Raw genomic sequence first — 20367 nt, forward strand, 5'->3', positions numbered from 1 at the left:
CATATTCATTAATGGATCATTTTCCGTATTAACCAAATAGCTATAATAGCATCTTTTGTGATAATATTTGATAGCTCTTTTCTTTCAGCTGTACTCTAAACAACCTGGCCTTTTAAAGTATTCAGTTAAGATTTTGAACTCAGACATGCTGCAAAGACCCGATGTGATCAATTTCACCAGGACTGTTCTTATTTATGTCTTGCAACAGAACCCAGTGAAAGCAATCAATAAGCACTAACACTCACAGTAATGCCATCCTGCTGGGTGTTGTCAAGCAATCCTTTTCCAGACTGGTGGCAGAATCCTGAAAGAGAAGGCTTAAGGTAAAAATAATTAGGTTATTGACTTCCATCCTGTGATTTATTCATTGTGCCTTTTATCTAAATTCTCCTCAGAAACATAATTTAACCGTGCTGAACAATGCTACAATTTTTCCTAACAATCAACCTGTCTGCATCTGTATGTCATCAGGATGCTTCTTCTCATAAAGTTTTGTATTCAGGCATTATTAATGGCAAAATTTTCTCCTGTATAAATCTGGGAATGGTTAAGTCCACATTGGAAGCCCTGCTCTGAATGTCACTACCATCAAAGGTTAAATCAATGGTAACAGAAAAGAGCTTACTTATTGTGATGTCCTGTTTGCTTGATTACTAGACTGAGTTATAAAAGAACAAAGAAACAGACCTCCAATTGAACCTTTTTTAAAAAACATTCATACATTTAACTGCCTCACTTTTGTTTTTACTATTTTGTTTTCAGTTTGAGAACTGCTTCACTATCATGCTATATAGTGTCTTGTTAGCTGCCTTCACTACACACCAGGGAGTGATTCATAACAAAGCAATAAAGAGAAATCATTTGAACCTGTTCTTACATGGGGCAACCTTGAAGCATGTTGTGTCCGGAGCCTGCAAATGCAGGCTCGGGATGTTGCAATGGTCCCGGGCTTTGCAGAAGCTGCCCAGGACCAGACTGAGTGGCACCAGCTTTGCGCGCATGCGCAAGGCGGGAAAAGTGCCTGTTCTCTGTTGCCATTGTGTCTGGGGATTTGGGTGCATAAAAGGAGACCTGTGTGCCTTTGCTCGTTGTTGGAGTTTTGGCTGAAACTGAAATAAAGAGTGTTCCTGGCAAGATGTGTCTTCATCATTCGCCATTATTACGAGGACTTAACACTGGCGACGAAGGTGGGATGCTTTATAAGCTTAACAGAAGAAAGCTGTAAAGGCTCACCTAAAGAAGTCCTGAAGACGGAAGACGGCGTTAAAGTCAACGTCCAGCCTGCCAGTACAGCGTCGCTGGAGGGTGAGTTCGGCTGAAAGACCCCTTCCCCAAGAGAAGCGAGTGGTGAAGTGAAAGTCAGAATGGCGAAGAACGGCCGTTTATCCGAGTTCGATGTCTCACACCGGATAGATGGGAATCCTACATTGCGAGGGTGGAGAATTATTTCAGGGTAAACAAGATCAGAGATGATGGCTTGAAGGCTGCAACCCTGTTATGTATCTGTGGGCAGGAAGCCTTTGAGATTGCAGAAAATCTGATGGCCCCTGCCTCTCTGGAATCAGTAACATATACTGATTTAAAGAAACTCCTGAAAGAACATTTCCAGCCCAAGTTGTCCATCATTGCTTGGAGACGCACATTTGAACAAAGGGACCAGAGGGCAGGTGAATCTGCTAAGGACTTTATTGTGGCCTTGAGGCGAGCAGCCAGATCGTGCGAGTTTAAAGACTTGGAAGAAAGGCTGCGCTGTTTTGTATGCGGGTTAAGGAACAGAGACTTACAGCAGAAGATCTTCGCTAAAGAAGATGTCTCTTTCCAAGATGCTCTGTAAGAGATTACAGCAGAGGAAGCAGCAGGCAGGGCGGTAAACAATCTGCGGCCCACCAGGAGCTCTCCAGAGACACTCACTGTCCACCAGGAGATCGTGCGAGAGGATTCGGAGGAAGATCCTGAAGAGGAGGTGGAAAAGCTTCACCAGGCAGCTGGAAGGAGACAGAAGGAACGCACAGAAAAGGCCCCAACAGCTCTTCAATGCTTTGGGTGCAGAGGACGACACAAACGAGCTGACTGCCGGTTCCATTCTGCCATTTGCAGAGCATGTGGCAAGCAAGGCCACATTGCATCCGTCTGTTTGGGTCGTCAGAAGGTACAACCTAGAGAAGAATTGCATCTGAAAAGTACCAGGGTCCCCAGCTAAAATAGGGTGGGTTTCTGCGCAACACGCAGAAATATTTTAAAGATAGGCACACATAAACCCCTTAAGAAGAAACTATCCCTTAAAGTAAGGTTATAAGGGTTCCTTTATCCATGGAATTGGACACTGGGTCCGCCCTCTCCATTATTTCCCTTAACACATTTAGGAAAATTTGCAGCAGCAGCGGCCTTCGAGCTAAACTCAGGCCATCCAATGTAATACACACAGACTTTCAGAATTCTAAGGTGTGTGTTAAAGGGAGGCCACCCTTAAGGTACAGTACAAGGATTTTGAAGGTCCCTTAGATGTGTTGGTTGTTGGGGGTGAACACACGAGTCTTATTGGACTCGATTAGTTTGAGGCTCTGGGAATCCAGGTTACAGGGCTGCACAATTTGCAAATGTGGAGTCTGGCAGAAGTTTGCAAGGAATTTGCGCATGTGTTTAGCTCTGAGCTTGGAACCTACAAGGGGCCTCCAGTTTCATTACGATTAGATCCTGCCATAACGCCTATCAGGGTTAAGCCCAGGAGGGTACCCTTTGCTCTCAAGGGCAAGACTGATGCTGAACTGGACAAATTGTCCAGCAGGGCATTTAGAACCTGTAGATTCTAGTCCATGGGAAACCCCCATAGTAATGCCTCTAAAGGCTAATGGGGACATACGTATATGTGCAGACTACAAGTGCACACTAAACAAGGCACTGCAGAAGCCACATTCTGGCTTTCCTCAAGGGGGGGCGCATTTTTGTGAAGCTTGACCTGGCACAAGCCTATCAACAATTGCCTGTTGATGAAGCAGCTGCTAAGGCTCAAACAATTGTAACCCACAGAGGGGCCTTTAAAATCAAGAGAGTGCAATTTGGGGTGAATGTAGCCCCTGGTATATTCAAAGTGTTATGGAAAACACCCTGAGGGGTATTCCTGGAGTCTGCCCATATTTTGATGATGTTCTCATTGCTGGGGAATCATTTCAAAACTTGGCAGAGAGATTAAGGGCTGTCTTGCTTCGTTTTAGAAGAGCACGCCTTAAGTTAAAGAAGGACAAGTGTAAGATAGGAGTCAATTCTACTGACTTTTGGGGATTCAGGATAGATGCTCAAGGCATTCACCCTTCTGAAATTAAATTGAAAGCCATTCTGCAGGCCCCAAGCCCTAAGTCTAAGGGCGAACTACAAGCCTTTTTGGGGCTATTAAACTTTTACCATGCATTTCTGCCACATAAAGCTGCAATAGCTGAACCTTTGCACAGGCTTTTAGACAAACAAGCCTGTTGGCAGTGGACTAAAGTCCATGAAAAAAGTTTCAATGAGGTTAAAGCCTTTCATACTTCCAATGCAGTGCTAGCTCACTTCAATGAGCAGCTACCTGTGATGCATCTCCATATGGGATGGGAGCCGTACTTAGCCATCTGAAGGCTGATGGGACACAGGTCCCTGTGGCCTACTATTCCAGGACCCTGTCTTCTGCAGAGCGTAATTACGCTCAAATTGACAGGGAAGCATTGGCTAGTGGGCTGGCATTAAGAAGTTTTATGATTTCATATACAGCCGCCACTTCACAGTCTACACTGACCACAAGCCCTTGTTGGGATTGTTTACCACTTCCAAACAAACTCCACATATTTTGTCTCCTCATATGCTGCGTTGGTCCATTTTCCTGTCAGCATATGACTACACGTTGATTCACAAACCTGGAAAGGAAATGGGTCATGCAGATGGCCTGAGTAGATTACCCCTGCCAACCTTGGAGCCTGATCCTGCTCCAGCCATTAATATTCTGTCCATTCAAGAGCTGCCTGAGTCTCCCCTCAATGCTAGGGATGTGGCTGCAGAAACTGCCACTGATCACACGCTTACACGTGTGCTGACATGGGTGTTGTCAGGATGGCCTGACACGTTCCCAGATACTGAGTTCCAAAGTTTCTGGCAAAAGAGGCATGAGTTGTCCACTTTCAAGGGATGCTTGTTATGAGATAGTAGGGTAGTAATCCCAGCCTCATTGAGGTCTAGAATCTTAATCTCTCTGCATGAGGGACACCCTGGGATAGTCAGGATAAAAGTGCTTGCGCGCAGCCATTTGTGGTGGCCTGGCCTTGATAAAGCCATCGAGGCCCAGGTGCATGGGTGCCATGTGTGCCAACAGTCCCAGCCTGAAATGCCTCAGGCCCCAGTTCACAGGTGGGAGGAAACTCAAACCCCGTGGTCTAGGGTACATATAGATTACGCTGGGCCCTTTCAGGGCCAATTCTTCCTGGTTGTTGTTGATAGCCATTCCAAGTGGCTAGAGGTTGTTCCTGTGTCCTCCACTATTACTGCCAAGATTATCCAGGTTTTGAGAGAAATTTTTGCAGCTCATGGCCTTCCAGATGTTCTGGTTTCAGATAACGGACCTCAATTTACCTCTTCTGAGTTCCAGGCTTTTCTTCAGGCCAACCTAATCCGCCATGCAACTTCGGCTCCTTTTCACCCATCCATCAATGGAATGGCTGAGCATATGGTGCGCACCACCAAGGATGCCCTTAAGAAACTGACTTACGGTAACTGGCATCACAGGTTAGCAGACTTTCTTCTTGCACATCGCACCACACAGCCACAGGGAAGAGCCCTGCTGAACTTTGCTGGGGTCGTCGGCTCATCACTAAGTTAGACAGACTGCACCCTGGCTGGGTGACGTCTCAGGTGTTGCAACCTCGGGCACCGAGGAGTCTGCAAGTGGGTGCTCCGGTCTGGACTCGGAACTACGGGCAGGGTCATCTCTGGGTACCAGCTGTGGTCTGCAAGGTCTCTGGACCTTTGTCCTATGAGGTGACTTTGGAGGACGGCTGCGTTTTTCGGCGGCATATAGACCAGCTGCGGTGGCGGCTGGACTCTCACCCTTCTGCTCATGGCTCTGCTCTGGGGGGGGGGGAGGAAGATGATAATATGCATTCTGAGGATCAGTATCACAGGCATTCACTGGCCGCTGAGGAGGCCATTGGTGACCCATCTCAAGTTTCCGCAAGTGTTCTGAACAGGAATTCATGGGGCAGGGGGGTCACCCCATACACCCATACTTACTCCAGCCAGGGAGTCACACAGGGGGTATCCACACTATTCATACACAACCAGTAATGCTCCAGACAGGGAGACTGATCAGGGGTATCCACACAACTCACAGCCGACAAGAGAACTGGCAACACAGCATGGGGGCTGGCCAAATTCCGCAACTGCTCCCAGAAGGAAGTCCTCTGGAAAGGGGGCAAACAGAGAGGCAATTCCTGATTCTGGCACCTTAGGCATGACCTTGGGGTGCACGGGGTACTGGGACCCTGTAGACAACCCCGACTCTCCATCTGCTGACCTTGGATTCTAGGGACAGTGCTCCCAGTGAAGATCCATTGTGGATCCGGGGAATACCACCCCTCCCAGGGATGCTGGGTTGAGCTCAGAGGGCCCAGCCAGCCAGCAGATGGGCAGGTCAACCAGGTACTTGGGGCAGCAAAGTCCTGACCTAATGAGCCTGGCAGGCGAGCAAGTGGGTCAGGCAACAATATAAAATCTCACAAATAAATAAAAAAATAAATAAACACCAGGGTCTTCTGAGGCAAGTGGGCAGAAACATCTTGGATCACCCAACCCGGTGGGCGAGGAAAGGGACCGAGCAAACTCTTCCGGTCCGAGGAGGTCACAAAGGGCCAAGTGCCTGCCCAAATATCTTTCAGATTTTGTGAAGTTGCTGTTCAGTTCCAGGGGTAATGCCCTCAGCGTCATAGACTGATAATGTTATTTTGTTTTATTTATGATTTCGGGCATAGCTATTCACCAAAGCAATGGGGAGAAACTTGTGGGTGGAGGCAACCTCAGGCACTCCCTTCCATGTTTGGATGTGAGGAAGTATGACACTCTTCCCAAAGAAGAAAGATAAAAAAATGACAGGATTGATTCAAGCTAGGGGGGAGGAGTGTTGTGTCCTGAGCTGATGTTGCAATGGTCCCGGGCTTTGCAGAAGCTGCCTGGGACCAGACTAAGTGGTGCCGGCTTTGCGCGCATGCGCAAGGTGGGAAAAGTGTCTGTTCTCTGTTGCCATTGTGTCTGGGGATTTGGGCGTATAAAAGGAGGCCTGCGTGCCTTTGCTCGTTGCTGGAGTTTTGGCTGAAACTGAAATAAAGAGTGTTCCTGGAAAGATGTGTCTTCATCATTCGCCATTATTGCGAGGACTTAACAAAGCAGATAATGCCCACGGTCACATTTTATATTATTTTCCAGAGTCATATAACCATCACTGTACGTAAATAGTAAGGCAGCCCAGACTTTATACCATCTCAGCAACATCTGAATAATATTATGAAGATACACTATAAATCACTAGTGCAGAAATGGCACTACGTGGTACTAGGGGCATCACACTCTTTTACTCCTTCTTCCCAAAAGCCCTATATAAACTGGAACTTGAAGATAATTCTATCTGTTTTTTAGTACTTGAATGGGAACTCCAGAAGTCTAGATCTAGATTGGGAAGTCAAAAATAGACTTCCTTAAAGAATGTAGCAGTACCCTATTTCTATGATATTGACAAGAAAACTCTATAGATGTAGACACCAGAAGCAAGCTTGACTTTGAGAGAGGGTGATGTATGTTTTGAAATGTTTTAAGAAAAAATACAGTAAGCATAGTTCCAAGAAAAGTAAGCAAACTGATGACATTTCCATAAAAGTAGAGTTGACAACTGCAACAAAAACCCAAAGAACCAGTAAGTAGACTCTTTCCTCTGAACCAGGATAAAGAGATAATAGGGAATTGCCCATATGTGTTCCAGGTAGCTGCTTTCTAGACAGGTTTCCACAGGTTTCAATGCCAGAGATGACAAGAACACCCATCTTGCTTGCAATCACAGTGGAGCCTTTCAAGGATATTGAATTTGCAAACCTCAGTTTCTAATCAGTTTCAGAAATTGCTAATTAACTATATTAAAGTTATTAGAGTCCTTCAGAATGATAAGTTTGAAAAGTCTATATTGAGTGAGTTTATTTTCACCTCTGAATAAAAGAAGAAATAATTATAAGCTTAAGAACTTAAAAGAATTTGAAATAAACAAGAGCTAAATAAGATTTTTATTCCTGAAAGTTATAAATGGATTTAAGGGTAAGTTTGGAATATTGATTTTTATCATAAGGTTTTGGAATTAATGATAAAAATAGCTTCTTATGGAAAAGATTTATTTTGGCATTCCTCGCTATCGTAAGACATAACAAAGATGATTTTAGAAACCGGTCACTACAAACCACAAAAGATTCTAAGCAGAAATAAAAAAATGCAAGCCTATTCTTGATGTCAGTTAATATTGGGACTTATAAAATGACACAAAACATTACTACATTGGATATATTAAAGGATATCTTTGAAGAATGGGTCCAGAAATTAGTAACCACAAATCAACACTGTCAGTGATGATAGCTGCTTCTGTGGATAGACTATGCTTAAAAAATGTTAATGAAGAAACAAGACATATGTAGCAAATTTTATCTGGCAGAGAAAGTATCACAACTAGAACTACAAATAACAGACCATGAGAATGGCTATAGAAAAGATACTACCCTAAGTTTCAAAAATTAAAAGGGAAATACAAATGATAAAACTACGAGAATAACCTGGAAAATATTTTCCTGTTGGATCTATAAAAGAGGGATGGAGGGAAGAAGGTGCTTCATATTCAACAAAGAATTAGATTAGTGAAGAGAAATTAGCTATTCTTCTCTTCCCCTATAATATTATAGCTCACAGGTTCTGGCTACCTTTTGACAGAATAATAAAGATTAGCTTAATTTCAACTCAGTGTTCTTTTAGAAAATGTCTTCCAGCCTTGCTGCAGTAGAAGAAATTTTCTAGCTATACTTAAATGTCATTAATTATAATTTTCTTTCAACATTACTTTTTGTGTTGCAAAGAACAAATTAATTTTTGTATCATCATTATACAATATACTAAAAAAGGGAGGAAGATTGGATTTCTTTATCATCTTATTTTTTCAGTAGCAGATGATATTCTGCAAATAATAGATGACAGTAATTAGGATCTTCAAGAAAAATAGACAAGAAAAATTTCCAGAGTGAAATCTAATTATTTGTACTATTTACAGAAAAGGCGACAAGACAAAGGAAGATAGCAGGATATGCTATAGTTCAGCACCATATTCTAGTATTAGAACATTCCTATTCCTCAGAAATGGTTTGTGCCAAAGGTGGAACTGCTTCGATATATCCAACTATCCATTCAGTATAGTTACTGTGTGGGAGTCCAACTACCTGAAAGGCAACAGGTGAGTTCTTCTGAGGTAATAAGCTCATCCACACAAATGCAATTGACTACAATGCCAAATGATGGTTGTCTTACATTAAAATTTGAATAGACCATTTATTTATCAACTCAAAATTATAGACATCATTGAAACATTTTGCACAATCAAATGTCATTATCAGGAATTGGTTCAGATATAGAGACACATTATATACCAACTGTAGCCTCAAACATATTTATATGATAAGCAGGGGATAATGCTGACCAAGTGGAAGATATGGATGCTAATTATATGGACTACTGTTCTAAGGTCATAGTCAAACCATGTCCTATTTAAGAGAAGGAGAAAGAGAAAGGGAAGATGCATAATAATCTAATCTAAAAGTCATTTTCTGACGTTTGATGAAAATATTTTTTCCTATTCCTTTATTTTACAGATCTAAAAAAAATCAGAGCAATTCAAGAAGAAAACAGAGCTAGAATAGCTAAAACTCAGTAACATAGGAATATTACATTTTCTATTTCTGATACCATATGAAGTAGTCCCACATTTGGCTTTGACAAGATGTGAGCCCGTAATTATGAATCATGCACTCAGGTATTGATTAAGGCTCTCTGTATTACAATGCAGATTAACACATGGTGTGAATAAACCTACTGACTATATTTCTATGTTTTACTAAGGCATAATTTGCCTGAGTGATGTTGTGTTAAACAAACCAGGATGGTTAGATTTACACATAATGCTAACTTACTTCAATTCATTAGTCAAAATGGCTGCATTCCCGTAATATGTAAGTGAAAAACCAACCAAGTAAAATCATGCTAAAGCATAATATATAAGACTTGGCTATCACAGGAGCAGTTACAAATACAAATTAACAAAGGAAGACATTCTTCCATTTTATTCAGGTTGGGATACAGTACTGTAGCTTGTTCTGCAGCTCAGTTGCTATTACCTTTCTAAAGGTCTTTCTTTTTTGCTTCTGATAGTACTAGTAGCTGTACAATAAAGATCAAATCCTTCTTGCCAACCCAGCTGCCCTGTGAGTTTTCATCTTTTCCTCTGGCTATTTACAATCTTAGATGGTACAGCCTAATAGCCAAAAAGGAAAGAAGACTGCAAGGGAGTGAATAGGGGACAACACAGGCATCCAGTACTGGTCACAAAGATGTCATGTGTATAATGATGTGATTGCAGAATATATTCAAATCATGTCTTTTGCATGAGACATATTCTAGTGCCAAGATAAAACAGATACAGTGTACATCAATTTTTTGACAATTATATCATAATGCATAATATTTGTTCCCCATCCCTTTGCAGATTTCCTTACAGGGGTGGAGGGGGCACAGTGAAAGTGGAAAGAAAGATCCTTTCTCCAGTTTGGATTATATTATGAACTACAGAAATCTAGTAATTGGAAAAGCTTGAAATGACTTAATTAATAGTTACTGGAAGTTTTGAGAATCCCAAAAGTCAAGAAATTATGAACTTTACCCACTTTATAGAGTGACTACTCTATACTGAGTTTTCATATTATTCAAATAAGAAATGTATAGGAATTCTATAGACTGAATGCTTCATGCTTAGTTTGCCTATAGTCAGCTATTAATATAAACACGAACCTCTTTCCCCCTTAGGAATCTTCTTTTGAGAAAAATGTTACCATACGCATGGACTTGGGTTTCATATCGGGGACTTGATTTACAAATGCTGTCCATATGTATGTACATAGACCTATAGCCAATATTAGCATTGCAAAGTAAAACATATGGAAAGCATCCATCAGAATGTGGCTGCACATTATAAATCAGAATATTCTATCTTAGCTGCAGCCAATTGCTACCAGATGTTCCAGAGTACTGCATGTTGTAGGTCTGCGGTTTTTACATTTCTGAACACCAACAAAACACTTTCCACTTTGAGTTTGTCACCAACAATTTTTGTGCATTATGGAGGATTGTCAGCATATTAGGTGATTGTGGCGTTCAACTCTGCTGCCAAATATGAAGAGCAAGCTTCAACATTCACCCTGCTCCTTATACAGAATTCCGCACTACAGAAAAAGATTTAAAATGGTGGTTGAGCTGCCCATTCAGAAAATTACAGTTATCAAACAAGAATCCATGAAAAACTATTCTATCACCCAAGGACTCCCGGGAACACAATTTGAAACTCACAAGTTGCACTTTAATTAGTTCTGTACAAAATCCATTTTTCAGCTGGTCTTTTCTGCTACCCATCAGACAGACTCTTGTTTTTGTACCTTATTGTCAGGAGGCTTGAGAATTTTGTTCTAATTTATCTACATAAGTTTTATCAACTTACCTATCCTTTCAAAGTGGCTGAGGGTTCTATGATAGTTATTCCATTAAACATCTTTTCATTCCAGGCTGCACAGACTTTGTAGTCTGAAAATGCTCCATGCATTTCATTGGAGATCCAGTAAAGTGTGGAGCCAGGTTTGCTGCAAACTGCTAGAAAAAGATTGCCCCATAATATGCAGGCCATTCTCACTTAATCAGTAACATGCCATGCTCCTCCTAGGAAAATTTCAAAAAAGTTATCTTCTCCTTTGAAATACAAAGGAAAAGCCTTTCTTTCATCAAATGAATGAGATGGGGTGGGGAGAGAACACTTGGGTGCAGTTATATTAATGGAGCCAAAGGGGGAGGGTGGGAAGACTATTGGTAACTGTACTTGATTAGAATGATAGATTGACTTAGCTGCAGGTCTCCCTAAAATTCACAACTATTCTTATTCTTCCTATGCAGAAAAACAGATGCCGCTTCCACACCTTTTTGCAGAACAAAACCTCCCTCTGAAAGATGTGCAAGATTTCTAACCTGTCTTCTGCACTCTGCAGTTCTCTGCCCTCACACAGTGGAGAAAGGTCTTCCTTGCTGATCGATTTTTCTCTGAGTTATCTGCTGCCAGCCAAATGAGTCAGTATGTTTGTAGCAAAATCGATTGAATGCAGGGCATCCACATTAGAGCATGGCTAGTACAGTGCTACAGCTGATTTTAATTATTAAAGGCAAGCACACTTAGCCCACAGCTGGAACTTATTATTTCGAATATAATCTTCTCTCTCCCCTACATTACTACTTCTGCTGTGATGTCTGACAAAAGAAAATCAAAAGGCACCCACACATGCACCCACATTCTTATTCCTGATGTACTGCCTATTTTCTTTAAAGATCTGCCAAACTGATGCCCAGGCTTGGTTATGGCATAAATGGCAGAACTGAAGAGAATCTAATCCCTTCTGCCTTTTGAGTCAAAAAGATTCATTAACTCACTCTTCACATTTCTTTGGAAGATGTCTCTTCTGTAAAAAAAAAAAAAAAGATGGGTAAACAGCAAACAATAGGGAGTAGTTTCATAAATTGGAAAAGAGCTTACACTAAAGAAATGTATTTTAAATGTATGCAGGCATGAAGAATATTTGCAAACAAAAGAATGATATAATAAATACTTGACTTTAAAATAATGTTTCCCATGGAATTTACTGAACAACTGCATACATTGAGAATAAAAGTTCTTCATATTAGAGATAGAGTAGAAAACTTGGTTATTACTATTAATAGTAAAGAAAATTAGATTTCTAATGTTCAGCACATCCATATCATCCAGCATTTAATAAACTCTGCTATGTTACCTATATCTGCAGTCTGGATCTGTAGATAAGGTTCACTGGAAAACATAGATTTCAGTGTAATTATATACAGAAATGAGTTGCCAATTAATGTGGGGTGGAATCTGGTAGTGTAGTAATGAAACTTGGAAGACCTTCATATAATGTCTTGTCCTTATAGGTATTGTCTGACAATCTTTTCTCCTTGAACATCTTCTCAAAGAAGATTCAACCACAGTGCCACTCAATCATTCTTACACGGCTTCTACAGTTCTTCTTACATCACAGAAGGTTAGTAAATCCAGAAAGAAAACAAGTAATTTATACCTCAGGGTTATTGCTCCTATTAGTTCTGCCTTAGCAGCAAACCATTGTAATATAGCTGCTTTGTCATCAAAGAAAATTAGCCAAGCATTTTGAAGCAAGATGCAGAGCAGAAACAGTAGAAATGGCACAAATAGTCATCCTTTGTCTTCTCAGAAATGAAAGCTCTGGCCTGAAACACCATATGTGTGACACAGATGCGTTTAGACTTGATAGCTGCTTTTATTACCTGAAACAGCTGGAGATTCTGACAATTATAAATAGCCATCACTAGAAAATTGAAAAAACTCAAAGATCTTATATGGAGGTATTTCTACAGGGATAAGAAGAAGAACCATTTCCTAAAGGGTCTGGGAGCAATGCTTCATTTTCACACATATACTGGACAATACACCTTCAGGATAGGTCATTCACTTGGACAGTCTTTACCGGAACAAATCTAAGAAGCTAAGCAGAGTGTAGAAAAAAAAAATGGGAATCAAGTTTACAAATACTACTAACATCCTATGAAATGTTGAATTTATACCTATTCTGTATATTGGGAAGCTTTATTAGCTTTTGGTCATCCATGATATGACTGTAAGATCTGAGATCATATGAACTTCTTTGGGAGAATGAGCTGTATATAACTAACTAATAATGTAAACAATAATGAGAGCCCATCAGATTTTGCAGTTCTATTGAGAGTGCATTTATTCTTATTCCCTTGATGTATTCTCCATGTAAACTGATTCTGGATGAGGGTAAAAAGTTAATTGATGTTTTGTTTTAGATGAATTATATTTACTCAGTCATAAATCCTGTTTCTTCAGATTTTTGCATCTTTCTGTGAATTAAAAAGGTATTTCCCTAATATGGTCTTTGAAGATCTAACAAAACAAACAAAAAACTGAAAACTGAAAACTCAGTCTCCTCATCCATCCCTCTGATTGGGGCCATAGGTTGAGCTGGCTAAGACCCAGGACAATAGATTCCTTCCAGCAATGTGAAAGTTCAGTACAGATACTGCTTCCTTCTGGCTGCATTGTTGAAGGAGAGAGGCTTCTTCAAAGCGTGTTCTGCTCAGGGTCAGAAAAAGAGATTGGATAGCCATTTGTCCAGAATTGTATAGGGTCTTCTGCCTGAGCAGGGGGTTAGACTAAAAGATTTCCAAAGTCCCTTCTAACACTGTTATTCTGTATTCTGCATTCTCTACTTCCACTTCATGGTTTGGTCTCACCTTGCCCACTTCCAGGTATCTACAGCAATGGTTCCTTCTTCCCTTCATACAGTCCTTCTACTAGAATTATTTAAGGTTTGACTAAATTTGTAGAAGGCTTAAGGCACTGGTTCTCAACCTGTGGGTCTGGACCCCATTTGGGGTTGAACGACCATTTCACGGGGGTCGCCAAACAAGGCTGTCCGCCATTTTTTTCCCTTTTCTTTGGCCACGCCCCTGGCACCCGGTGATGTATAAATGGTTGGGGGTCACCACAACATGGGGAACTATATTATGGGGTCGCGACATTAGAAAGGTTGAGAACCACTGGCTTAAGGGGAACTCAGAGTACCTTATACTTAGCTGTCCTATCTCTGGTAACCTCACTCTTTATATGCACCTGCTTCTAGTTCATGAAAAACAGAAGAATACTGCAGATGAAAGACTGGGTAGAAATAATACTGATAGGATATATTTCATTTCTTGAATAATTGGTCTGAATTATATGGGTAAAAGACTGCTTGCAAAAGTTGTCCCAAATATGCTTTTCAAAAGGCAACTGGACTTAGTTTTTTCTTTGAAAACATTTCGCTTCTCATCTTCAGTTCATGGATGAGAAGTGAAATGTTTTCAAAGAAAAACAAAGTCCAGTTGACTTTTGAAAAGCACCTTTGGAACAATTATGTCCTGGATGATTGAGAATCTCCAGAGACAAAAGTTGAGTTGTACCACAAAAGAACCCATAAAAATGTGTTTGGTAAAAACGACCTAAGAGTGAAAACAGTAAACCAGTGGAACAGCCTTCAGACATTGTATGTGCTTCATTACTGAAGGTTTTTAAGAAGAGACTGGACAGTCACTTGTCTGAAATGGTATAGGTTCTCCTGCTTGAGCAGGGGGCTGGACTAGAAAACCTCCAAAGTCCCTTCCAGCTCTATTCTGATTTTGAAATATTGCAAACTTGATCACTAGAGTTGAATTGACTGGGATTGGAGGAAAAGAGCCTTGAAACAGAGTTCAGATAAAGGATTCTGCACTGTTGAAAGAAATAGGACCATTGAAACACTCAATAAAAATCAGACCGATTTCTCCAAATCTAAAAGGAAGGCAGCGCAACTGGTTGCTCACCTAAAAGTCATGGTCTGGGAATTGCATCAAAGTGAAAGGTAAGGTAGAACTAAATGCCATCAGCTTGGGACAGGATGAGACTGAACTGATCCTTCACTTCAACCCTCATTTTGAATGTTTGAAATTCCAAAATGTGTGGAGAATGAAGTGTGAAACTTAGGGAGTCACAGTTCCCTTACTGTCAGGGGGAAGACATCAAACTCTTTGCCTGTTTTGATGCCAAAGAGGTGACAGTGAAAATACCCAGGAGTCACAAATTCAAGTTTCTAAATAGGATGGAAGTGGTATTCTTCTCTATTGTTGGTGATATTAGAATTAAATCTGTCAAATTTGATTGATTCCATCCCTTGTTTTGCACCTAGAAATAAAGCTTGAATGAATGAAGTAAAAAAGAAATAGAAAGATTTTCATAATGTTCATGGGAATATTTGCAATAAAATAAGCTTGAACTCTTTGAACAGAAAAATAAATAGAACTTAATTGAAATAACGAGATATTTCCCATGACTGGAATACAGCACTCAAAGTATACAATGTATTCAAAATGCAGGAGAAAGGAAGGAGAATGGCACATTCACATTTCAGAACACAGGAATTCTGCAAAATAATTGAAGACATCTGAATTTATAGTAAGTGGAGAATAAATAAAGAAATGTTTTGTTGGGATGCATTGTTGTCTTTACATTCAAGTAAAAGATGTGGCTGATGCTTTCCAAAACCAAACTGAAATCTTTAAAAAAGCATGATCTTAATTAAAACTGTTGGGAGATGAGCTCTACTAAGTATGGTCCTTCCAAGAAATTTCTGATCTGTTTTGCTGATAAATCTTTCCTTTAGAAAGTAGACTTAAGGTACAGCACCAGAGAAGTACCCATCAGTTCAAAATGGTGGACAGAGGAACAGGAATATTGGTTTAAAATGGGCACACAATTCTGGCGATTATATTATGAGGGAAACTAAAGCAAATAGCAACTGAATGTATCAAGGATTTCAAGAAAATGGGTTATAATAAACTCAAAGCAAATAGCATTCCCTGGCACAAAGAGATAAGAAGAAAAGAGTTTTTAGAATATTAGATACTAACAGCACAATTTCAGTGAGAAAAGAAATGGGGAACAGTAGAAGTAGCCAATGTGGTGGTGGAAAAAAAAAAGCTTAGTAAAGATCTAAGAGTAATTTTTGAAAGGGCATGTAATAAGTGAAAAACCATGGAAGCCAAGGAAGATTATACAGAGACAGACTGGAATTATAGAGATGATATCAGAAAGGAAAAAGTTTGGGATGCGCTAAGGTTAGCAAAGGATTCAAGGAACAAAAATAAAGATATTTATGAAAGAAAAGAATAAGTACAGTCCACCGAGGGAATACCTATTTTGAACGATTTCAAATGTCTAGAGCCAGATAAACTGTATCCTACAGTTTCAAAGGAACTTGGTGGTACTCTCGTCAAACATTTAAGATTTGTTAGTTTATGAGGTGTGTATATGCAAATCTCCCAATACGTCCAGCAATTAACAATAAAAACATACAATGCAAATAATTAAAACATCCATGTCATAATTATAATTATATAAAACACAAAGCAATAATAAAAAATGCCTTTAAAAATTGTGGAGCATGTGTGAAGTAGCTGACTCCTGAAAGAGAACAAATGTTATTTCTAATTATGGGGAGAGGCCAAAACAGAAGATCCAGGCAACCAACCAATTAGCCTAACATTGAAAACTAGAAGAGAATATAATTAACAAGGGTAAAAACCTCTTGAAAGCAAGCCTAGTGATTACCAAACATCAGGATGGTTATGTCAAGAATCAGTCTTTACAGACTAAATCTTATCTCATTTTTAGCAACTTCTAATTAAATCTGGTATGACAATTAAATGGATATAAATCTTCCTCAAAGATCATATTTAGAGAATATGAAGAACCACCAATAGTTCTTCATCATGCTAAATGGAAGCATGCAGATAGATTTAATCCTAGTTCTATTATTTATCAATACTATTAATGACATGCATGAGAAAGTGTGGGGAATATTTATTAAATTTTCAGGTCATACAAAGTTGGGTGTAATAGTCTGGAGGGCAGAAATAAAATTCAAAATATTCTTGACAGATTAGAAAAATGGCCAGAAAATAACATGACAACAGCAAATAAATGCAATATAAGTCATGCTTTTAGCCCAGCTGGGTCAGATGAAACAACTATCTTATTAGCCATAAGCAAGACTTGAAGCAGGACCAGTTTCCTCAGCAAATGACATTTAAACTGTAACTATATAACTACTGAATTCACTTGCTGTTCATTAATGAAGTTGTTGAAGTTGTGAATACTCCAACATTGGAAGTTTTTAAGAAGAGACTGGACAACCATTTGTCTGAAATGGATTTTCTGCCTGAACAGGGGATTGGACTAGAAGACCTCAAAGGTCCCTTCTACTTTATTATTGTTATTATATTATCTTGTTCCTCAGGTTTATGTCTAAACACACCATAAAAACAAAACAAAAAATGCAAGTGTTTTGCTGCATTTCTGTTGATATGTTGATACACTTGTGTTGCTTTCTCAAATCTTGATTCAGCATTCAGACTTCTTCACGAAATCATGCCAGTACAGTGCTACAAACTAATCCCAGGAGCTGGGAACAAGGAAGAGTCTATTTATGGTTAACAAGATAACTGCTTCATCTGATCCAGCTGAGCTAAATATATGACTTGCATTGCATTTATTTGCCTATATTAAATTTTATTTTATTTTGATTATGCCAAATGAGTATATGTAAGTCAGGAGATCACCACAAAACTTTGCCATTATATATCTGCATCCAAATGTCTCACACAAGTACTTAAATTTTATCATTTCTTAGATGATGATGATGCCTTGGATGCTTGCTCATTTGATGCTCTATGGATCTCAGTGGAATAGGATAAGTCAGAATTTTGCACCAAAAAAGAGCACAGGCAGTCAAGCATAAGACAATGATTCTTTGGCACTCTGAAGCATTCTCCATCCCAGAGAGATTTTCACTGGTGCAGACTTATAATTAGTGTCTGCAATTGCAAATTCCAAGTGACACTGTTTATGTGATCAGTGTTGAGGTCCATTTCATGTCATTCAGACAATGATTACGCCTGGCAGACTTCATAGCTTATCTAGTTTTCAGCCTTATTCCTGGTTAGATTTTATCCTAAAAAGCTTCTAACTAGTCCATAAAGTTGTAAAGCAAGGATGCTCAGAAGGGTGCAAATCAAATGGGCAAAAAAATATCTTTATGTTTCTCATATAGAAGACTAACTGCAGTTTACTTCTGGCTTATTTGACAAATCACTGTAAAAGCAAATGCACTTCTTTGATGCAAAAATGCAGCCAATAAGAGCAGATCTCAAATATAGGAATGCTTCCTATCCTAGCATGTTGTATATAATATTTCCTTGGTTAAAAAGAACATGAACATTTCACATCTTGCTTCTTTTATTTCTCAATGCTGACATATCTTCACCTTTGGGTATGAAGCCTAAGAAAAATGTGTCCATTGCACTTTCTCTCCCCATTAAAATGGTTTCAGGGGGACAGGCTTCCTTTCCAAGCTGTGATCTGATAGTTCTGCCACTGAGCGCACATCACAACTAGACCTGGAGCTGCCTGCATCTTCTCTGGTTTCCAGGCCTTAGGCTTCAGTCACATGCAATATGGATTTGACTATTCAAGGAACTTACATTAGAGCTTCATTTCCCAAATGACTTATTGCAGAGTTTTATTCCCTGAAACCAAACCAAATCTAATAAAGAAAAAGGTCTACTCAAGGACACAATAGCTTGTTGTTGTTTTTTTTATCCATCTGTAGCCTGGCATTATGATGTATTTGCAAGAGATTCAGCTAATGTTCACATAGTAACAAAAGACAAAAAAAGTTTGCTAATGTCTACTGAACAAAGTTTGTTTTATGGAGGAAGGAATGGAAAAAACCCAGGTTAATAATAATAGAACAGAAAAAAATATATCATTTGTTAAAAGAACTTTCAGATCTCTGGATTTTTTTAGAATGCAGTATATACACCCATACTTGCATTGATAAAAACCTTAGAGAAATATCTATTTATTGCCTGTTTATGCTACCTGTTCCAAGAACTTTTATTCAGAGTAACACCCACAAATGGCACTTATGATATATTAAAGTAAAAGTAACCAATTCTAGTTCTGCTTCAAAAGGTTTGGGTGAGAGCATCATTTCCCTTTTCTCTGAAAAATAACTCATCTACAATTATACGCAATATAAAATATTGTCTCCCTTCTTTACATTATAATCTCCAACCCTACAATTGCATTTTTACACATTGCAAGTGTCCTCCAAAAAAATTACAGTCTAATGGTATCCTAGTCTGTTCTATGTATAAAGACAAATCATTCTTCATCATCATCATAATGGCTCTAGATCAATGGTATCATGTCTGCATACAATAGTCACTGGAAATGGACTGCAAGAGATGGCCTTATTTCTTCTTCCTTGGCCTTCCATGGGTGGCCATGAGGAAGACAGAATGCTGGAGAAGTCAAGGGTCTGATATGCAGAGCTGTTCTTACATTCTTACATCTATACAGGGTTAAGGTCATCCTGAAGTCTGAAAGGTGAATGTTTCAGAGGGAGTGGCTAAAGCAAAGAAGGTTCCTGGTCCCCACCAATTGACATTCCTCAGATGATGGGACCTGTAACATGCCCAACCTGCTAGTCCAAATTGGACAGGTTGGAAAGAGTGGGAGAACTCTCAGCCTCAAGCCACGAAGAGCTTTAAAGGTAATAATTGATCACCTTTAGATGAATTGCAGCTCATGTAGCAGTGGTGTTAAATGTGTTACATGTATTACATGTATCAAATATTTCTCATTCTCTACTACTCATGCAGTCACATTCTACACTAGCTGAAATTTCTGAATGCTCTTCAAGGCAGTTCCATGTAGAGTGTGTTGCAGTAATCCAGATGACAGGTCACAAGGGCATGAGGGTCTGTGAGAGACTCCAGAAATGGGTGTATCTGGTGCACAACCCAAAGTTATAGAAAAGCCTTCCTAGCTATAGCTACCACCTGCTCTTCTTGCAGGAGCTGTGGGTTCAAGAGGGCTCCTAAGCCCATCTATGCAGTGCAGTCCCATCTACAACTAGCAGTGGAAAAAACCTTCCCACCAGAAGGACCAAATACTCAAAGTCCTTCAGACTTGCTTGGGTTGATTCAAAGTCCATTGCACCCCATTCCAACCCTTACAGGTTCTGGGACTGGGACAGGACATCCATGGCGTTGCTCAGGCAGAGTAGAGATATAAAGCTGGGTATAATCAGCATATTGAAGATACCTCACCCCAAACCATCCGATCACCTCACACAGCAGCATCTAACATCATGTAGATGTTAAAAGTGGGAGAGTTCTGAGGCACCTCAGAAATTAAAAGCCATAGGGTAGATCTCTCCTCCCCATCAATATCAGTTGGAAACGACCAGTGAGGAAGGATATTATTATCAATTTTATTATTTATTGTTTTTCTATATGTATAAATATTTTTTTCTTATAGATACAAATGATATTTATTTATTGTTAGAATACTTGTTAGAATATATT

The 20367-nt window shown here is 39.6% G+C and overlaps 1 long non-coding RNA gene across 1 annotated transcript; it reads left to right on the forward strand.

Moving 5' to 3' along the window:
- The first annotated feature begins 10655 nt into the window (after positions 1–10655).
- LOC120309811 lies at positions 10656–19417 on the forward strand. The gene is made up of 4 exons (XR_005557189.1): positions 10656–11418; positions 12292–12401; positions 15310–15388; positions 19358–19417. It is a non-coding gene; the product is annotated as an uncharacterized LOC120309811 (long non-coding RNA).
- The last annotated feature ends 950 nt before the right edge of the window (positions 19418–20367 follow it).

Source organism: Crotalus tigris, unplaced genomic scaffold (assembly GCF_016545835.1).
Source record: "Crotalus tigris isolate CLP2741 ecotype Arizona unplaced genomic scaffold, ASM1654583v1 scf7180000018071.73481, whole genome shotgun sequence".
NCBI classification, from domain to species: Eukaryota; Metazoa; Chordata; class Lepidosauria; order Squamata; family Viperidae; genus Crotalus; species Crotalus tigris.